Source organism: Cynara cardunculus (genome assembly GCF_001531365.2).
Source record: "Cynara cardunculus var. scolymus isolate 2C chromosome LG 5, CcrdV1, whole genome shotgun sequence".
NCBI lineage: Eukaryota > Viridiplantae > Streptophyta > Magnoliopsida > Asterales > Asteraceae > Cynara > Cynara cardunculus.
In genome coordinates this window covers 23,794,616-23,802,290 of record NC_037532.1, presented here as the reverse complement: position 1 = coordinate 23,802,290, position 7,675 = coordinate 23,794,616, and the positions used below count along the sequence as shown (strand labels likewise).

General features: G+C 41.8%; 1 non-coding gene and 1 pseudogene across 1 annotated transcript; one reads left to right on the top strand and one right to left on the bottom strand.

Moving 5' to 3' along the window:
* Positions 1 to 924: 924 nt before the first annotated feature.
* On the bottom strand, positions 925 to 1,031 carry LOC112513896. The gene has a single exon (XR_003069356.1). It is a non-coding gene; the product is annotated as a small nucleolar RNA R71 (small nucleolar RNA).
* A 1,771-nt stretch (positions 1,032 to 2,802) lies between these two features.
* On the top strand, positions 2,803 to 6,283 carry LOC112512906 (annotated as a pseudogene).
* The last annotated feature ends 1,392 nt before the right edge of the window (positions 6,284 to 7,675 follow it).

Genomic DNA, 7,675 nt, shown 5'->3' with positions numbered 1-7,675 from the left:
CCTTACAATCAATCAAAAGTCTTCAAAATCGCCATCTGAAATCATCTCTTTCATTGGACTCTAATCTAACTTTGGCTACAATCTCTGTGGACGATAATCCGTTACTAGTACCACTTTATTATTTGGAAAGACGACGTTAGGCCGTATTGTATACGTGCTTTGTGGCCTAATTTCATTAAGTCTAAAGGTGTGAAATATAACCGACCAAGTTTTTGGCGCCGCTGCCGGGGAATCGTTTTTAAAGTGGTGTATGCCACGGTCACAACGCAGAGAATTTTTCGAATTTGATCCCGATATTGAGAGAACGTTTCACCATCGGAGGAGGGCTCAAAGGGCATTTTTTGCTCTACTCCCTCCAAATATGGCGTTACCTCCCCCAAATATTTCGGAAATACCACATTTGGAAAACTAACCGCCGGGTTTTGAGCAGATTCCGCAATACCCGAACTTTCAACAAGGACATACACATAATGGTAATAATTTGGACACGGAATCGGAACCTAATAGAACCAAAGAGAACAAACTCCGAACATTATTAATTTGGCAAATTCCAAAAATGAGAGGATCATGGATTATGCTATTCCGGATTTTGAGCAATTAAATTCAGGGATTGTTAGGCCACATATGACCACTCTCCATTTTGAACTCAAACCCATAATGTTTCACATGTTGCAAACAAATGGCCAATTTGCCGGATTACCTTCGGAGGACCCACATTCGCACTTAAAATCTTTTATGGAAATCACTGATGCCTTTCTGATCCCGGAAGTGTCAAATGACGCTCTAAGACTCACTTTGTTTCCATTTTCCTTGAGGGATCGAGCAAAAGCATGGTTTAACTCATTAACTCCGGGTTCTGTGCCGTCATGGAGTAACATGGCGGAAAAATTTTTGCGAAAATATTTTCCGCCAACAAGGAACGCTAAGTCCAGAAATGAGATTTGTCTTTTCAAACAAATGGACGATGAGGCTGTTCCTGACGCGTGGGAAAGGTTCAAAGAACTGTTAAGGAAATGCCTACACCATGGCATTCCGTACTGTATTCAACTCGAGACGTTTTACAATGGGTTAAATTCCATGGCAAAACAAATGCTCGATGCGACTGCGGGCGGAGCCTTTATAGCTATGACCTATAATGAAGGATATGAAATCCTAGAAAAGATTTCGGCAAACAATGGACATTGGGCCGACCCACGCGCTCAGTCACAGAAAAAGACTGCGGGAATACATGATATAGATGCATATACTGCATTAACAGCCCAGCTTACCTCCATGACCAACATGTTGAAAAACTTAACTTCTGGTCGAGGAGGACATCAAGCTGCTAATACACCAGTCCAAACAGTCCTATCTGTGCAGTGCGTGTCCTGTGGCGGGGAACACTCGTATAAACACTGTCCTCACAATGCTGAATCAGTAAACTATGTTCATAACCGAGTTAATCCCTATTCCAATACCTATAATGCCAGCTGGAAACAGCATCCGAACTTTTCTTGGAACAGTCCCAGTTTAAACCCACCAGTCCATAAACAACAAAGAACTTCCAATTTCCAAACGCAACATCATGGAAACAGTTCTAACTCTCAGAATCACCAACAAGGTTTTCAAAACTCACAACCACCTTTTTAGAATAAACCTCCTCCACAGTCAGAATCATCTTCTTTAGAAGCAATGATTAAAGGACTCTTTGCACATGCACAAGCACAAAACAAAGCTTTAATAAATCAACAAAGTGCGGCCATCAGGAATTTAGAGACTCAAGTCAGTTAACTAGCACTTAACCAGAACAATCGAGCCCTTGGTACCTTGCCCAGTAATACAGAGGTCCCTAGAGACCTAGGTAAGGAACATGTGAAAGTAGTGACCCTTAGGAGTGGGAAGGAGTTGAAAGAACAAGTGCCCAAAGATAGTGCACCAATTTTGACAGAAGCTGATGCTATAGCATTGGTTCCTGCCAAAGAAAGTCTGGTCCTACCCTTAGAGAAACAGGCATTAGATACCACCACCTCTGTCCCCCCGAGATCAGACTTTCCATTACTCTTTCCTAAGGATGCTCTAAAAAAGTCAAAAGAAACTGAGGTTTTAGAGACCCCTAAGCTTGATGCTAACATTTCATCTGAACCTCCAAAGGGCACCACAAAGACCCAAGGCACTCAAGACCCGTCTTGCTCAACTCATCCAAGTAAGACTGTCATAAAACCAGTACCTCCTTATGTTCCCTACCCCCAAAGGTTGAGGAATCAAAAGGAGGAACTGCACTTTAAGAAATTCTTGGATGTGTTTAAAGAATTGCATATCAACATCCCGCTTGTTGAGGCAATTGAGCAAATGCCTAGTTATGCCAAGTTTCTGAAGGACATCCTAAGCAAGAAGAAGAAGTTAACTGAGTATGAAACTGTAGCCCTTACCGAAGGATGTAGTGCACTTTTGACCAATAGCATGCCCCCTAAGCTGAAAGATCCAGGGAGTTTTACCATTCCTTGTTCAATAGGAGGGAAGGAGATAGGGAAAGCCCTATGTGACTTAGGAACTAGTATCAATCTCATGCCTTTGTCTATTTTCAACACCCTAGGCATAGGAGAAGCTAGACCAACCACTGTCACACCCTAGTTGGCCAATAAGTCCATAGCATATCCTAAGGGGAAAATTGAAGATGTTTTGGTCCAAGTTGACAAATTCATATTTCCAGTGGACTTTATCATTCTAGATTTTGAGGCAGATAAAGATATTCCTATTATCTTAGGAAGACCATTTCTAGCCACCGGAAGAACTTTGATAGACGTCCAAAAAGGAGAATTGACCATGAGACTCCAAGACCAAAAAGTCACATTTAATGTCTTCAACTCTCTAAAGTACCCTGATTACTTGGAAGAGTGTTCAAGAATATCTGAAATAGAGGAGATGTGTTTGGAAGAGGGAATTCAGAAAAATCTTAAGTTGGAAGGAGAATTTGATGAGAAAATAGAAGAGGAAAGTGTTGAGGAAATAGAGGAATTAGGAACTGATGTTGTCCCAGTGGATGCTGCAGCATTTGAGCTGCTAGAAAATAATGAGCAAAAAGACTTCACCCCGTCCAAAGAATCACCACCTGATTTGGAGTTGAAACAACTCCCATCCCATCTAAAATATGCTTTTCTAGGAGAAGAAGGCAAATTGCCTGTCATTATCTCATCTACCTTAGAATTGCATCAAGAAAAGAAACTTGTGGACATGTTGAAATTGCATAAGAAAGCCTTAGGATGGACTATTGCTGACCTTAAGAGGATTAGTCCCTCTATTTGTCAACACAAGATCATCCTAGAAGATAGAAATTTCACTTCCATAGAACCCCAATGAAGGCTAAACCCTGTCATGAAAGAGGTAGTCAAAAAGGAGATTTTAAAATGGTTAGATGCCGGAATTATTTTTCCGATTGCCAGTAGTTCTTGGGTTAGTCCGGTCCAATGTGTTCCTAAAAAGGGAGGGTTCACAGTCATCACGAATGAAAAAAATGAACTTATCCCTACTAGAGTTGTCTCTGGTTGGAGAATATGCATGGACTATAGGAGACTAAACAAGGCTAACCAAAAAGACCATTTTCCACTACCTTTCATTGACCAAATGTTAAATAGGCTAGCCGGAAAGGAGTGCTATTGTTTCTTGGATGGTTATTCAGGGTACAATCAAATAGCCATTTCTTCGGAAGACCAAGAGAAAACCACCTTTACTTGTCCCTATGGCACCTTTGCTTTCAGAAGAATGCCATTTGGACTTTGTAATGCTCCAGCCACCTTTCAAAGGTGTATGATGTCCATCTTTTCTGATATGCTTGAAAAATCCATTGAAATATTTATGGATGATTTTTCTGTGTATGGTTCATCATTTGACAATTGTTTAAATAATTTGAAAAAGAGCTTGGAAAGGTGTGATGAAACAGACTTGGTCCTTAATTGGGAGAAATGTCATTTCATGGTTAAAGAAGGAATTGTTCTTGGACACTTAATTTCAAAAAGAGGGGTTGAGGTAGATAAGGCAAAACTTGAGGTAATTGAAAAACTACCCGAACCTACCACGGTTAAGGGAATCAGAAGCTTTTTGGGTCATGCCGGATTTTATAGAAGGTTTATCAAAGATTTTTCAAAAATTTCAAAACCTCTTTGTTTACTCCTTCAGCATGACCAAAAATTCAATTTTAATGATGAATGCAGAATTGCATTCAAAACTTTTAAAAAAGCTTTGGTTACCGCACCAGTGGTAGTTGCCCCGGATTGGAACAAACCTTTTGAGATCATGTGTGACGCTAGTGATTGGGCGGTAGGTGCTGTACTAGAACAAAGGAAAGACAAGGTGTTTCATTCAATCTATTACGTAAATAAGATTTTGAATGAAACACAAATCAATTACACCACAACGGAGAAAGAATTATTGGCCATAGTTTTTGCTTTTGAGAGATTTAGGTCCTACTTGATGGGAACAAAGGTAATTGTGCATACCGATCACTCAGCCATCAAGTACCTAATTTCAAAGAAAGATGCAAAACCAAGGTTGATAAGATGGGTGCTTTTATTGCAAGAGTTTGACTTAGAGATTCTTGATAGAAAGGGGGTAGAAAATCAAGTAGCGGACCATTTGTCTAGGTTGGAAAAGCCCGAGAAAGGAGGAATGGACATTAGTGATACTTTTCCGGATGAGAGAATCCTCTTGATTGACCAACCAAAAACACCATGGTTTGCGGATTTAGCTAATTTCTTGGCCTATGGAATAAAACCCTCTGATTACACAGGCCACATGTTGAAAAAATTCTTTCATGATGCTAAATCTTACTTGTGGGATGAACCATTTTTGTTTAGGTTTGATGCAGATCAGATTTTGAGAAGATGCGTGCCTGAATCTGAAGTGGCAGCAATCCTGCAGCATTGCCATCATGCACCATATGGAGGCCATTTCGGAGGCCAAAGAACTGCAACCAAAGTTTTACAGTCCGGTTTTTATTGGCCAACCATTTTTAAAGATTCCCACAACTTTGCACAAAGGTGCAACGAGTGTCAACGGAGTGGCTCCATTTTCAAAAGGAATGAAATGCCATTAAATGGGATACTCGAAGTTGAATTATTTGATGTTTGGGGAATAGACTTCATGGGTCCTTTCCCTCCATCAAATAATTGCCAATATATACTTGAGGCTGTTGACTACGTTTCCAAATGGGTGGAGGCTATGGCATGTGTGTCAAATGACGCAAAACTGTGGTTAAGTTCCTCCAAAAACAGATTTTCACACGGTTCGGTACCCGTAGGGCACTAATTAGTGACAAGGGTACCCACTTTGTGAACAATTTGTTAAAAGGAGTCCTTGAAAAATACAATGTTAACCACAGAATTGCCACGGCCTATCACCCACAAACTAATGGTTTGGCAGAGCTCTCTAATAGGGAAATCAAAAGCATTTTGGAAAAAGTGGTCAAGCCCAATCGGAAGGACTGGGCATTCAAATTAGACGATGCTTTGTGGGCATACCGAACCGTTTTCAAAACACCAATCGGTATGTCTCCATATAAGCTTGTCTACGGAAAAGCCTGTCATTTGCCCTTAGAACTTGAGCACAAAGCATATTGGGCTATCAAAGAGCTCAATATGTCTTCGGATAAAGCCGGAAAGAAAAGAAAGTTTCAACTTTGTGAAATGGAAGAGCAAGACAAATGTCTTATGAAAATGCTAAACTTTATAAAGAAAAGACAAAGAAATGGCATGATAATTGGATCCAACACCGGGAGTTGAAAGAAGGACAAAAGGTCCTTTTGTTTAACTCTAGGTTGAAACTATTCCCGGGAAAGCTCAAGTCTAGGTGGTCCGGACCCTTTGTTATTCATAAAGTTTACCCTTATGGAGCGGTTGACCTCATTAATCCAGAGGACAACACGGTGTTTAAAGTGAATGGGCAACGAGTTAAGGTATTTCATGATTTTGTAGCATTCCCAGAGCATTGCTCTGAGAATTAGGCTATACCTTAGGATTGAAGGTGTTTTTGGACTTTTTCAAGTCCAAATCTGTTTGTAAATATTTTCCCTCTTTTCTTTTATATTTTAAAGCTTTTATGTTTTATAAAGTTTGGTCTTGTGTAGATTGTTGTCAAGGAAACTTTCAGGGGAAGATTGATGTTCTGCCAATGCTGCAGCATTCTTGGATTCACATGTGAAAATTTTCAGCATCTTTGGAGGAAGTCAGGAGAGTACACAGTGATGTCATCACTGCATCACAATAGTCTTTGTCAGCCCCTTTTCTCAGATCTTGTTCCCCATGCACACTAAACCCACTCCATCAAAATTAATTTCTGACCCTTTGATAATTACCTTTGACATCTTCATAAACTGTCAAAAGCCATGAGATTAGAAAGCTTAATGGAGAGGTGACTATTTCTCTTCCTCATAACCACCTTAAACACTTACCATCACCGCCTGCCTCATAACCATCACCCGTCGATTTTTCTTTCAAATCCCAAACCCACTCCATCACTCCTCAAGATTGATGTACCACCAATCCCACTCTCATTAAAAATACCATTGCTTAAACCACTCTCAATAACCCACTGTCTCCACTCTCTACCACTCACTGCTTGAAAAGCCATGGCCCGTATGAAATGACCCATCGCTCGAAACCCTCCACAGCTGGTCCGGCGAAGTAACCGTCGGCGGGCTTGCGCCTCCGCCTCACGACCGACTGGAGAACCAGAACTGGTAGACCTCATCGCCGATGGCTCGTCCTCATCATCTCCACCCTCATCACCATCACCACCGAGACTGCCGATCGTCACGCCGCTCATCGCCGACCCTTCACCGCCGCGTGCTCAACACACGCCGCGTCGACCTCCGTCGTCGCCTCCGCCTGTAATCGACGATCTCCTTCCACCACACCCACCTTCCACTGTTGAGCCGCCATCTCCACCACCAAGGATGATCGACATCAACGCCTCACCACCATCGTCACCACCAACAGTTGCGAGCCCTAATCTGGGTAGTGAGGTAAATCCTATTTCAAACCCTAATTAACTAGTTGAGGGATTAACCACATCTGATTCATTTGAGGATGAACATTTGGTTCCCCCACACTCACCATCTACTGTATTGAGTCCTCCCAAGTTATATTTGCTCACATGGTACAATCATCCCTGCACACAAATGCCCATAGCCACTGGTTTGACCAATCCCATGCCTCACATTGGTGAGGATGAACCGATTGGGCTTGATGATATTGAACTAAATGTTAGGCAAGAGGGTTATAAGACACCATGCAGTGAGCCTAATGTAGAGGCTAAGTTAGAGGCTGATGTGAGAAATTTGACCCCAATCCCTACTAGAAAGAGAAAGGGATTGGGACGGATTTTTGCTTCGAGATCAAAGGCCATGCAAAGTCAGCCTCTTAAAAAGAGGCCAAGATAAACCCCACCTTCTGTCCAGCTTAGACACACTGCCTTTGTACCTCGAAAATCACCTCGCACGGCCACAGTTAGGCCTGAAGATATAGCCGGTCCTTCTCGGGTGCGAGCCACACGTAGCATGTCAAACACTCGGCCCATTCCTAGGCCACAGATGCAGTTTAATGGGTTTAGTACTGAGGTTGCGCAGTTGAAATATTCAAAGATCAAGAACAAGAAGATATTGCCGGATAAAGGGTTTGATAGGCGGAGTATTGATGAATTCAGT